The following is a 13535-nucleotide window of genomic DNA, read 5'->3' as shown; positions in this document are numbered from 1 at the left end:
ACCTGGGTATGCTGATTGATGAGAAGCTTAACATGAGCCAGCAATACGCAATCGCAGCCCAGAAGGCCAACCGTATCCTTGGCTGCATCAGAAGAAGTGTGGCCAGCAGGTCCGCTCTCGTGAGACCCCACCTGGAGTACTGCATCCAGCTCTGGAGTCCCCAACATAAGAAGGACATGAACCTGCTGGAGCATATCCAGAGGAGGGCCACGAGGATGATCCAAGGGCTGGGGCACCTCTCCTATGAGGAGAGGCTGAGGGAGTTGGGGCTGTTCAGCCTGGAGAAGAGAAGGCTCCGGGGAGATCTTATTGCGGCCTTCCAATACCTAAAGGGGGCCTACAGGAGAGCTGGGAAAGGACTTTTTACTCGGGCATGTAGCGATATGATGAGGGGGAATGGCTTTAAACTGGAAGAGGGCAGGTTTAGATTAAACATTAGGAAGAAATTTTTCACTCTGAGGGTGGTGAGGCACTGGCACAGGTTGCCCAGAGAAGTTGTTGAGGACCCATCCCTGGAGGTGTTCAAGGCCAGTCTGGATGTGGTCTTGGGCAACCTGGTCTAGTGGGAGGTGTCCCTGCCTATAGCAGGGGGGTTGGAACTCGGTGATCTTCAAGGTTGCTTACAACCTAAACCATTCTATGATTCTAAAAGAAAACTTGATCATTCACAGAAAGTAAAGATGACAGAGCTCGGTTGCTCTCCATCTTACACCAGTGAAAGAGAAAAAGGCAACGGCTACAGACAAGAAAACCAAGAAAATCTGTTTTAACATAAGAAATTTTTCTCCTGTGAAGGTAGTCAAGTAGGATCAGAGGTTGCTCAGAGAGGCTGCGAAATCACCATTCTTAGGGATATTCAAAACCCAGATGAACCTGGTCCTGGGCAGCCTTTTCTAGCTGACCTGTGTTAAATAGGGGCATTGGACCAGATGATCTCCGGAGGTCTCTTCCAACTCAGTCCTCTGGTATTTTGTGTGCAGGCTGCAACCTTTCCCTCTGTCAGCATCTATGTGAGGCAGAAAGCTGACCATTTTACTACCGTAAGATGAAGAAAAGCTTTGTTCAGCCATGCAAGGAAAAAAAGACTCAGAAGTGCTGCTCTTTTTGCAGAAATTCGTAATAATGAATTACCTGTTCTAGCCTAGAAAATGTGTTGAGGAATTCTAGGCTTTATAGTATTCCCTGTAAAAGTAGGCTGACTTGGTTATTTTCTGCACCTGCATGAAAAAGTCTATTAAACACTGTTGTGATCTGCCACAGCCTGATTCATGATGCATTTATTTGGTCTTCAGTTTTAAACTTGCACGCTTTCAGTATCTTCTTACACTGACAGTCCTGTTAAAATACATGTATAAAAGCAGGTGCAACACTTGATTTGACAGAGGTGTTATATATGCGTGACTTTGAAATGGTAGCCTCAGCTAAAACCTATGGGCTGCCTTAAGATAGAGCCATTACCCTTTAATATCACGCCTTTTACCTTTATATAACACATATAATACGTATAAAGTTAATGTACTTTACAGAGGGGAAAGTCAGACTATTTCAGGGATGTTTTGGGTTACTTTTACAGGCTATTCATTGTGTCCTTTCACCTGTAAATCCATGTGCCCCATGGTTGAGAAATCTAACTATCTACACATTGGAGGGAGAAGGTGAAAAATAGCTTTCTTGGACATGAAAATCTGAGCTCTGCTGTTTTGGAACGTACTAATGTTAAAAATCAAGTGCTGATAGTTGCAGCGCTGGTAGAAACCTTTCAATTTTCCTGAGACCACATCTGCCTCTGAGCCTTTGCAGGAGCGTAAGTCCTGTCCTTCAGTGTCCTTCAGGCATCCTTCTATCAATAGATGTTGTGAAATGAACATGGCTTAAGCTGAAACACAGAGCCACTTGGGGAAGGAAGGGGGGACTTTGCATACAATGCTTTTAAGGGAAGAAAACTAACGTTTGAGAAGCTCTAATAAATTGTAGAGGTTGAATGGGCAGACTGTAAGCTGGCAGAGTACAGTGCAATACTTGCAGCAGCGTTATGTTTTGTAAATATGAACTCCTCCTGCAAACAATTTGATTTGCATCTCTGGTAAGAATATAACCATACCACCAAAGCCCACTGCAGATTTGATGCCTTTTAACCTGAAAACTCTCCTAATGGAGTTAAAATTCATTTAATGCTGGCTTGCAACTTGCTTAGCTTGATATATCACTAGGCTTTAATTCCAGGGGTTAATGTTAGCATTGATAGGTCTCTTGCTTCATTTGCAACGTGTGTAGATATTAGAGATACTTAAAATAATTGCTTTATCAGTGCTAGCAGAAGATTGTGTGTTTTAACAGTGAATTTTGTCCTGCTGCAGATGAATTGAGGAGCCTTAGTTTAGTGACTTACAGAAGAAACAAGTACACCGTCTACATTTCATGGTTTACTGTGGAGTGGACTTTAAAATAAATTGGAATACCATTAACCTCAAAATAGAAAGCCATTCTAATTGTCAGCTTGTATGTACCACTATTATTAGACTAGTATAATAGTGATATTCCCACATCCTATAGACAGTTTTCTGTCTGTTCTGCTTTGTTTTGAAAACAGTACTGGGAGAGAAATGAATGGAGTTTATAGGAGTTTATAACTGTGTGGGTACTACACGAAAGACTAATACTGCCCAAAACGTCAAGTGCAAGTTAGGGGTCTGTGTGTTTTTTAAAATAAGTGAGAAGAACAAAAATAATGAAAGGTGATACTTTTATTTCTTTAATGCTACTCCAAGTGAGATGGGGTTGAGGTTAAGGTTTGGCTCTGAGTATATTTTTAACAGAGTTGGTAAATTAACTCAATAAACAAGTGTAAATAATTAATTTAACATACTTTCTGTTAGGGACCAAGCTATTCGTAAGAATTTCAGTGTCTGAGAGTTGGAGTTGTTTCTTAGTGTGGGTAAAGAAAGCCTTTGCCTTTATAGAACACTGTATGGGCTGTCGTTCTCTATATTAATGCCTCCTGCTATGAATTCTGCTTTGGCAGAGAACTTGTAATTAATATAATGTGCTACAGTATCTGTGGCAAAGTTCAATTAAAGGTGCTCTGGCAGCACTGGCACACAATTATCTGTTTCTCTGAGCTCATTTTATAACTTCAAAATGCTATTTTTAAGCTTGTTGCCTTTGGGATTAAATTACCATGTAAAGTTGAGTATTTGGGAACATTTTTAGTAGCCAGCTGCAAGATATATTATGATGTAAAAAGCACTCTTAAGCTACTTAGTTTTCAGAAGTCAGTAGACAGCTTTTTTTGGAAAATGGATGGGCTTTACTTTTCTTAGGAAAGCAGCAGAAAGGTGTCACAAATCTGGTCATGAGCAGGGGGAGAGGTAAGTGTATACAACCAAGTTACCATGATTTCCAACCTTGTGGAATGGTTTATAAAGAGTTTGTTTTTTTTTTTAAGAGATTAAATCTGGACACATATAATTCTGTTTTGAAATAAGCAGGAGTTAGTATCTTCAGAAAAAATTAAATCCTTAATTGTGAATAACAAGCAGTGACTTCAAATTATAAACAGAAAGTGTGTTTGCAATGAAGTTGACTTTATGACATGAGGCAGGTGGAACAAAATGTGACTTGAGCAGGGGTAACATGAGAGAGAACTGAGAGCAACCAGCTGTGTATATTTACTGGTGTTTTATTTGTTCTAGCTACCTCATTTTGTTATGAAGGGTCTTAAAGATATCTTGTCTAATGTTTTCAGATCCACAGATGGTCAGAGGAAACATGCAACTGATGAAGGCCTAGACTTGTGCGCAGTTGCCCACAAAAGCAAATTGCAGAGAGCATTGTACTGCCTTTCAAAGGGTGTGATCTGGATTAGTGTTCTGAAAGTCAACATTAAATATTCATAGTTCCATAAAATAAGACTGAAAATTAAATTGGATCACAGCTATTGCAGCTGTTCCTTGTATTCCTAAAGCCTGCAGGATACCTTCTTTTCACTTGGATAGCTGTGGCTGTGAAGAATCCTTGCTGCTCTTTCTGCAGAGTGGAAACGTGACTCTCTATGGGGGTCGTGCTTCGTGTTTAGGTCTCTACATAAATGAAGTGGAGTGGTATTCTTCAAAACTGGGAGCAGTAAAGCTTCTTTAAATCTGGAGTTTGATATGGTTTCCCTTTGGAATATATTTAGTGCTGGTTTTGTACCAGCAACAGTACAAGCCTCTCAAACCAGAAATAAGAAAGCCCATGAGGAAAATCTAAAGTGGGGTCTCCTGTATTGTTCCTGAATTTCCATCCAGAAAATTAAGCTATTGATTTTGAACTGCCTTGCAGTGTAGATTTGTCAGCTTGCTGACACTGAAGAGATGCTCTTCTGTCAGAGCTACAGAGAAAACCTACTGTGTAGGAAGAGTTTTCTGTTACCTAAGTCATCAGTGTTTACTCTCAGAAACTAAACCTTTGGGAATATGACCCGTTCCTTTCCACCCCAGTTTCTATGGAAGTGTTGATTCTAAGAAGTCTCTGCCAGGGAAAGGGTTAGCTGAAAAGGTTGATGTTTCTCACTGCCACCTCTGCTGAACCTCTCTGTAGCAGTTTGAGCTGGCTAGCAATGGATTGGCAGTTAAAGCAGCTGGAAGAATGGTTCAAATGAAATTTAGAATAATAAAATTTCCCAGTAAGCAGGCTCTTTATGCTAGTTTATCACTAAATGGCGGCTGTACTAGAAGGGCTGTAAGCATCTGTATAGCATAACTTCTACTTTATTGATCTTTAATTTCAGTGATATTTTAAGTTTCATGATGGATAAAGAAGTTTCTGGCACTGGCTGAAAAGAATTATCCGGTTAGCTTTCTCAACTACTTATTGCTTTTGATGCAAACACAAAAGATAAGGTGAGTTTTGAGCTGATAATTTTTAAAAAAAGGGCATTGGGAAAATTGATAAATGCCTCTGTTATATTTTTCTTAATCAATATGATTGCATAGATGGTATATACCATTAAATCATCTCATTAGGTAAAACATGGAATAATGCAAAGATGGAAAGAAAACTTGGCACGCCTTTTTAGATCTGTTATTACTTGGATCCATTATAGGTCAGTAATGACTGAGAGGCTGATATTATGTGATGATGATTTGTTTCAAAGCAGCTTGTTCCAGGCACAGGTGAAAATGTTAAAGAGGAGGTATCTTTCAGCCTGTTATGTAATTTGGATTTCCATGCCTTCCTTTAGAAGACAGGGTTAGTATCTTGAACATCAGACCTTTTCTGGAGTTAAAATGGGACAATTAAGAAAATGGTGAGCTAGGGTTCACTAGTGCAGAACATATGAGCAGATGCCTACATTGAGTGACAGAAAATAAATACAGCTTGTGTTTACAAACCAAATACATGCAGGTGCTCTAGAATTCATGGTGTCATGGGTGATGGATTTCAAGGGGATGGAGAGGACTGTTAACATTAGAAGGAGGTTAAAAATGCTGGATGAGAGATCAGTGTGTGTAAATGCTCTCTTTACCCCCCCTGTTTGATATTGCTAAAAAGATTACAATCATCACCTTCCTTTGATTCTAAATAAGGATTAGGGGCATTTTTTTTTTTTTTTTTTTTTTTACATTACAGCACTTGTGAAATATTCAAAATGATCCATCTGGCCAATGAGACTGGGGTTTTAAACAGATTTTTCCAGACGGGGGCATGATTCACTTGTTATTTAGTTGCCCTTAGACCACTGTGCTCACGATTTGGGACTGCTAGTTTTAACCAAGGAGTAAACTAATGAAAAATTATGAAGAAGAGGGTGTAAAAGGGCTGAGAACTGAAACTAAAGAACAGTTGCAGTGTTTGATTTACATTGCGAAGAGGAGGTTCAACTTTCCAGATGGAAGTTCCATTTTTTGTGTGTCTTAATAGGTTTTATTTTTTATTTCTCTCAACATAGAGCTAAGCTGTCCCCTCTAGCATCTGTTCTCCAGAGGCCTTCCTGTTGGGAAAACTATGTTCCCATTAGTATTCATGTTTCTTGTGTGTGTTTATGTATATATAAGAAACAAGCAAATGTTCCTTTTATACTGTTGCTTTTAATTGTTGCCTGTTCATGCTTTTGAATGCTCTAGGTTAAGTAGTTGAATGATCTGGCGTTCCTCAAGGTCTGTTAAAGAGCCCTAACACAAAATATTACTCCTTCACAGCACTTTACCAGTGACCTTGATATATATATATAAAAATCTCTTTATATATATATATATATATATAAAAATACTTGAGAAATGAGGCCTGTGTACTTCATAATGTGACATACTCTCCCAGGAACATATTTCCAGTCTTAGGAAATCGTATTAATTTAAGAACCACTTTCAGTTATTTTAAGCTTCTTCAGTTAGCTGAAGTTAGCCCAGCAAAGTCAACAGTTCTACATACAGTTATTTGCTCATGAAATGTGCTACTCGGTGGATTCTTTTTTGTCTGCTCCTTGGGTTGGTATTTCAGCCTTGATGTACTGTACAGGTCTGTTCTGTCTTCCCAGGGTGTTATGATAGTGAATTTAACCAAAGAAGTAAAAAAAACAGGGAAAAGCCTGGTCTAGTAGTTAAAGCACAAGACTAGTATCAAGGCCGGCTGAATTCCAGGCTGCAGTGCAGTGCAGGTGTTACCATGGTAACTTTGTTTAAATCAAAAAAGTATGTGGGTGCACAAATTTCCCCACCAGAGACTTGGGAGACGATTAGTTCTGTCCATGTGAGATAAAGGCTCTGAGCTGTATTGCAACTGGGCTTCTCACTGAACACTGGGGGAATTAGGGGCTAAACAAGCATCTGAAAAGTTAATTCCTTAATAACACTTATTTTCTGAGCAGTTACTGCAATTTGATTGAATAGTATGCGTAAGAGTGGCATGATCTGTCTGTAACTAAAATAGCAGTGGGGAAAGAAATTATTTATGGGCATGACCTGAGGGTTTCATTGTTCAATTGCCTCTGTATTCCAAATTATTTCTATTCCAAGCATATTTCTTGAAAACTTTCTGAAGTGGCAGCTGTTAAAGGAAGGATGAATGTTTCCAAACCTGCACTATGCAAGAAATTCATGGACTGCCCAGGCTAGCTTTGAGTCAGTTTTCACTGTGGTCTCAAGCAGACTTGACACAGGATACGGATGGCTGATGGGAAAGGGCAGCACATTTGTCTTCCGCTAACTTTAACCCTTTAAGCTGTGTGTTTTCAGTGCAATATGAGACTCCTGGCAGATCAAATCTCTGTCTGCTCCCTGGCAACTATTATGGTTTCATTAAGATTTGAGATTTTTATGGGGTAGAACATTTTGTACCAGTTTCACTGATGAGACCAATAAAATCCAATTCTGTTTGTATGTCCTGTCCTAAAATGAAATTGCAAGGATTATTTCGTTCAATGTAGCAGCTGGCTGTTAAGAGACTTCTTTCAAAAAGACCACAGACCTCACGTTCCCACAGACCTCATGTGCCCTGCTGATGCAGCGCTCTCTGAAGGCTCTCTCTGAAGCAGGCATAACTGATGTTGGAATAATACCTTGGCTTTTCCCTGGTACTTCAAGAGGATTTGCTGTAGTCTCCCTCCTAAACAGAGGTCAGACCAAGTGAAATCCAAAACGGGATTATTAATGACACTTATTGATTATTAATGACAGGAGAGAAGCACAAGAGGAGAACAGGGGAGACAAAAGGACACAAAGTCCCCTCATATGAACTATCTGTCAGGCCAACGAATGAAAATGGTCAGTTATGTGCCAGGAGGCTGAGTAATGAATAGTATGTTTTCAATGGTTCTAACTTTCTGGAATGGATGCATGATACAGCCACCACAGAGACAACTTCTGTCTGGACACCTGGAGAGACCACAAAAAATTTGTCACAAGTCAAAAGTTACCTCTGCAAACCTCGTGGGAGATGGTTTATAGGACTTCAGGCTGGTGAGCTTATCGGGTGAGTTGAGCTGGAGATGGCTGCCACTCACTGTTTGCTCATCACCTTTAGTACGTAATCCGACCCTTCACCTTCTCCTTCAAGACTGCCACATCAAATGTTAATGGATGACTTTAAAGCTTGGAGCTTTTTTTTGACTATCCTGATGCAAAATTGTTTGACTGCTATATGTTGTGTATTGAAATCTGTAGTGTACCAGTCCTGGGACTTGGGTTTTGGCTTGAGTTCCAGATCTGGTAGCTTGCAAGTGACACGAACTCTGAAACTAAAAAAATTAAATGATGCACAGTGTCCTTCAGGTACTGATACCTTTTTAGGGTAGGTAAGAGCAGGTTATAGAAGGGAAGAAGGAGATTTAAGGATAGGGTATTTCAGGTTATATAGTCAGCTCTAGATTAAGATTCTTATGCATGTTTTTATTAAAGATTCAAGCATTACTGTTCCTTTATTAATTAGTATCTGAGTTCTCTATACCAGTTATGTGTATTTTGTTTCAAGTGTCAGTTCGCAGATAAAGTTTGTTTGCATTCATATTCATGCTTGTGCTCTGTCAGAATTTTCATACAGTTACAGGAATTAATTTGTTTGAACATTCTTAGTTAAGTGTAAAAAAATATTTTCCCATGAATATAATCTTTTTTGCAAACATTTATGGGGAAAGGACCTGCTGTGGAAACTGTTCTGAGTGTTTGGGAAGATCTTACTTTGAAATCCCTTCATGTTGCTGAAAAAAGTTTCAGTATCAGTCATTGCACAGAAGGCTTGCAGAAATAACAATTTCACCCAACTGTCTGTGATATTGATAAATAACATTGTACTCCCTAAAAGATTCTTGGGGATGAGGCTAAAGTTAAGGGCTACGTTTTCAGCAGTATCTGAGAAAACCTTACAACCTGTTGGAATAACCAGGATATGCTGCTGGTTTTTGCTTGTGCAAGTTACATCTTGTGTTGTGAGGACTTAGTAACTGGGAAAATTTGGTATTGATTTCTTGGGATATAAACAATTCTGCCAGGTTAAATTGTTATGTGCTAATTTTACTAATATAAGCACTGTTTTAATGATACTGTAAGTGTGTGATACTATGACCGTATCTGAAAACTTCTAGCATATCATGTTCTTGCTTTTGTTTTCAGTTTGTCAGGTAACACCATTATACTGAGGGAAAACTGCATTTTGTCTGGGATCCTGAATGCAGTTTTCTCCTCTTGTTTTTGATCTGAGGTCTGTAGGAGGTCACTGGAGATGATGGCTGGGAACAAATGAGAGTGTGCTAGTACAGAAAGCTACAGTGTCATAATCGAGCATCTGTTCCTGTAATGCGTGAATGTTTGGCATTCTGGGAGCTGAGACATGGATTGTTACTAGCTCCTTTTCGAGGTTATTTCAGAAGCACATAGAGCAGCTGGCAAGGTCTGGGGCAGGTTTAACTAGCAGTTAAGTACGCATCAAGAAGCAGTTTTTCTCAGCATAAGTTTTCTTTCATGTAACTTATGCTTGGCCTCAATACTAAATCCCTTGGTCACCATCTGAATGACTTACATAGTGTAAGATATGTAAAAACAGAAAATAGAAACCTGCAATAAGTTTTGATGTGGTTGGGTTTCAGCTTTTGAAACTGAAGGGTTGAGCAGAACTGAACAAAATAATATGATCTGTTTATTGGGAGCTGACATTACAGCATAGCCAGACATTAACTGCCCTAGTAATGACCTGTAGGATGTAAGGAGACATTCTTTCATCAGTCATCACCATGCTATCCAACTAGGTAACTGAGGTTACGGTTTGCCATTCTTCCTACAAAAGGTTTACTGCACAACTGGACACTGACAGCTAATAAATTGTAGACTATAACATCCTCCTTCTTTCACATTTGATCTGAGCTTCTTAGCTGTTTGGTAAAAGAGTTTAGACTCAGTATAGTGAAATAACAGTAGGATAAAGTATTATTCATATGGGAAATGAAGTTCCATTATTACTTAACATGCAATTACATCTAGCTTGTTCCTCTACAATGCAAATGTGGTTGTAGGATTAGTTTTTGAAAACTTACAATGTGAAGTCAAGGAGACAGATGAGCAAGTCAAGTGAAATGCAAAAAGGAATAGTGACAGTATTTTTCTTGGCTTCTTAAGACCTTATACTTCATAGCATCTTTGAAACTTGGAATTGATCACTTTTACAAAATATCTTTTGAAAATAGTTAAAGAATATACTCGCTGTATGATCATACTTTACTTCCCTGAATTGAATGTACATTGAGTTCATCATTGATTGCCTGTTACTTCTTGAGCTATCACAGAAATCATCTTTTAGTGACTTAAGCAATGAACCATTTGAGCTTTGAAGGTTTTGGGGGGACTTGTTTTTTTTTCTTTTGGATTTTTTACAATGACTTAAGGTTTAAATTACTTAAGATATAATCTTCTTTAACTTCAAAGTAATCAAAATGTATGCAGAGAAATGGTGTTTTCCATTTTTGTGGCATGGTATTATTGAGGCAGTGAAAAATGGATGAGTACCTGGTGGTGCACAAAGGCTGCTTGTTGTGCTTAACAAAAAAGTTGCTCATAGATATCCTCACTTTGTTGCCCTCTCAGATGGCTTGTGATGGTTTGTGTGCATGGAGTGATCATTAGGTTATAAAAAAATCTTAACAGGTGAGCAAATCAAGGTGTCCAGGTGAATACAGAAGCTAAGAGTCATAAAAGAGGAGAGGCAGTCTTTCAGCACTGTTGTGGGGTGCGTGTTTTTTATCACTGCTTATTACATAGCATCTTCTATTGTCTAATTTTGTTTGAGGCATGGTTTCAGTATGGTTTACAAAGGAAAATATGTGAAAGCTTCTGAGGCATATCTGTTATGGACACTGCATTGTGGTCTTCAGTTTGTAATAAATTGCTATTTAATTCACTGTACAAAAGTGCTGTTCATGCTGTTCATCCTCTAGTCTAGTATTGAATATGATCTTACTTGCAATGTGATTTTTTTTTTTAATCTTTAGATAAGTTTCCTGTCTTCTGATAGTAGCTGTCTGAAATGTTGCTTGAGGGAAAGGAATGAATCTTGGCTGGTAATTAATCTGTTAGCTGTTGGTTTTGTACCTTTTAAAGAAATCAAGACAGATTTCCTCTATAGACGTTCCATAAACACAACGCTGGCCACAGCAGAGCTCAATTCCTCGATGTCCTGCTTCATTACACTTGTCCTGGAGGCATTCCTGTATCTGATGGAAGGGCTTAGATCCCACTATTCTTCATTTCCCTCATGTCTCCCTTGAGATCGGTGCTGACTGATAAGAAGTGTGAGAATAGTGTAGCATTACAAATACTTTTACAGTAGCACTGCTTGTTTTCCACTCCTTCATCACTAGAAGAGTAAGTTCCTTTCAATGCTGTATATAGAAGTGTCATATGTTCATTATATGTCAAGAGCTTATTCTCTCTCAGGTACCTGTGCTTGACTTGTAGACACGAGGAATCAGAGCCCTACATGAGGAATAAGTTGAAAGTATAAATCAAATTGTTCAGTCACTCCAGGCTATAGTTTCTAAAGCAAACTGAAACATGGTGATGGTTCTCTGGTGGTTGGTGTGGGTTTGTTTGCTGCATGCTTTTTGCTGCTGTAGGCTCTATTTCTTCCTGCTTTCCCTGTTCTAAAACCTTAAAGATTGCCCACCAGTGTTTTTCCATTAATAAATTGTAGGTTTGGGGGAAAAAAAAAAGATGAAGCATAGCTTCTGTTGATTTTCTGCCTGCCTCTGCCATAAGGGAAATATAAGCAAAACACACATTTTCAGGTCACACAGATGTGGAAATTGTCGGCATATGGTGTCCAGCACCTCCTGTAATGAGCAACTTTGCTTCTTTGGCCTTCCTTTTTTTTTTTTTCCCCCCAAGAAGACTGAGAGGAGATCTTATTAATGCTTATAAATACTTAAAGGGAGGGTGCCAGGGGGATGGGAACAGTCTTTTTTCAGTGGTGCCCAGTGATAGGACAAGAGGTAATGGGCACAAACTTGAATATAGGAAGTTCCATCTTAATATGAGGAGTAAATTCTTTACTTTGAGGGTGGCAGAGCACTGGAACAGGCTGCCCAGGGAGGTGGTGGAGTCTCCCACTCTGTGCAACTTGCTCTAGGTGACCCTGCTCTGGCAGGGCGGTTGGGCTAGATGATCTCCAGAGGTCCCTTCCAACACTGACCATTCTGTGATTCTGTGATTTTTTCTCAAGGAGTCTGGGGTCTCCCTTGCCAGACTGGAACCTGTTAGGTTCATGTGTGATATGTAAATATTTTGTATTGATATTCTTCCATAAATTTGGAACTAAAACAAATGCTGGATTATTGACATGTCTCAGAATAAATTTCTATTTTGACTTAATGCCATGCTTATTGATGTAGAAATTTTTCCAGTGTATCTTACATGATTCAGAAGTGATGTGAAATTCTACTTGATTTCTTTCTGTATGAACAAGATAGAAAAGGAGAGTTTTTGTTTGCTAAAGATCAGATTATATAAAAAGGTTACACTGTTTTGGGGGATTCTTCTTGCATTTATGCACTTTTACTGGGTCAGATGTGGGTTGCCTGCTCTGGTAAAATCAAGTATCTGAGTAGCCTGCTTGTGCATTGCTCAGTAAACAGCTCAAGTACTGTGTTTAGAAGCATCTTAAAAGGCAGTCAAGTAACTTTGCCCGCTTAGTATATTGCAAAATCTTTGGTAGTTCCTTTTCAATAATCTGCACTTACTGTACTGGTACATCTCTGAACCATTATCGGAAAAAGTCTCTCTAGTAACACCTAAAGTATTTATTTTCTATTGATCAACGTTTCCTTTCATCTTGCGTATCAAAAACCATGACCTGTCCCCACCTTAAAGGGCTAGCATTAGCCAGGTTACCAGGATATTAATGCAATGCTTCCCCTCACAACAGCTTTTATATTATTTGCTTCACGTATATAATTTTCCTTTCACCTTTCCCTGCATGCACATAAAATGCTGCAAGCAACTGACAGTTGTGTTTTCAGACACTGAAAGGCTTCACAGTTTACACATCTTTGTTTGGTGATAGATGTGATGATAATGTCATGGTTTCAGGATAGGTCAAAATACAGGTAACTTGGTAAGCACCTTTTTTAGTGAGGGAGGTGAGTACAAAGATGGTGTTTTATGAAACTCTGTGAGACCACCTGGAATTACTTTTGTATGTATTTGGCATGTCTGTTCTGTGTTGATAAACCTGCGGGCAGGGTTTGAGTACACCGTGTTTGACTAACCTTTGCCAAGTTTGTTTGTGTTAGTTCAGATTTTAGGATTTTGGGGATGCGGTTTGGGTTTGAACTGTAGATCTCTGAATGTGACACAGATACAGAAATTATAGAAGGCCTTCTTAGCTCCCCAGGCTTAAGGGATGCTCTTTGAGAGGGTTGCCAAACCTTTCTCAGCAAGTTGGTTGAATATTTGAGGGGCTTTGCCTTATGTGGGTCTCATCATTGATCTGTTCCATAGATAGCTTGTTCTCTCCTGGTGTCCTGGCAAGGGGGTCTGTGTTATATTTTTTCTGGCTAAGTTTGCCTTTGTCCTGCA

This window comes from Vanellus vanellus, assembly GCF_965231255.1.
Source record: "Vanellus vanellus genome assembly, chromosome: 4".
Taxonomy (NCBI): domain Eukaryota; kingdom Metazoa; phylum Chordata; class Aves; order Charadriiformes; family Charadriidae; genus Vanellus; species Vanellus vanellus.
The sequence above is the reverse complement of the archived record's forward strand: the minus strand, read 5'-3'. Positions refer to the sequence as shown.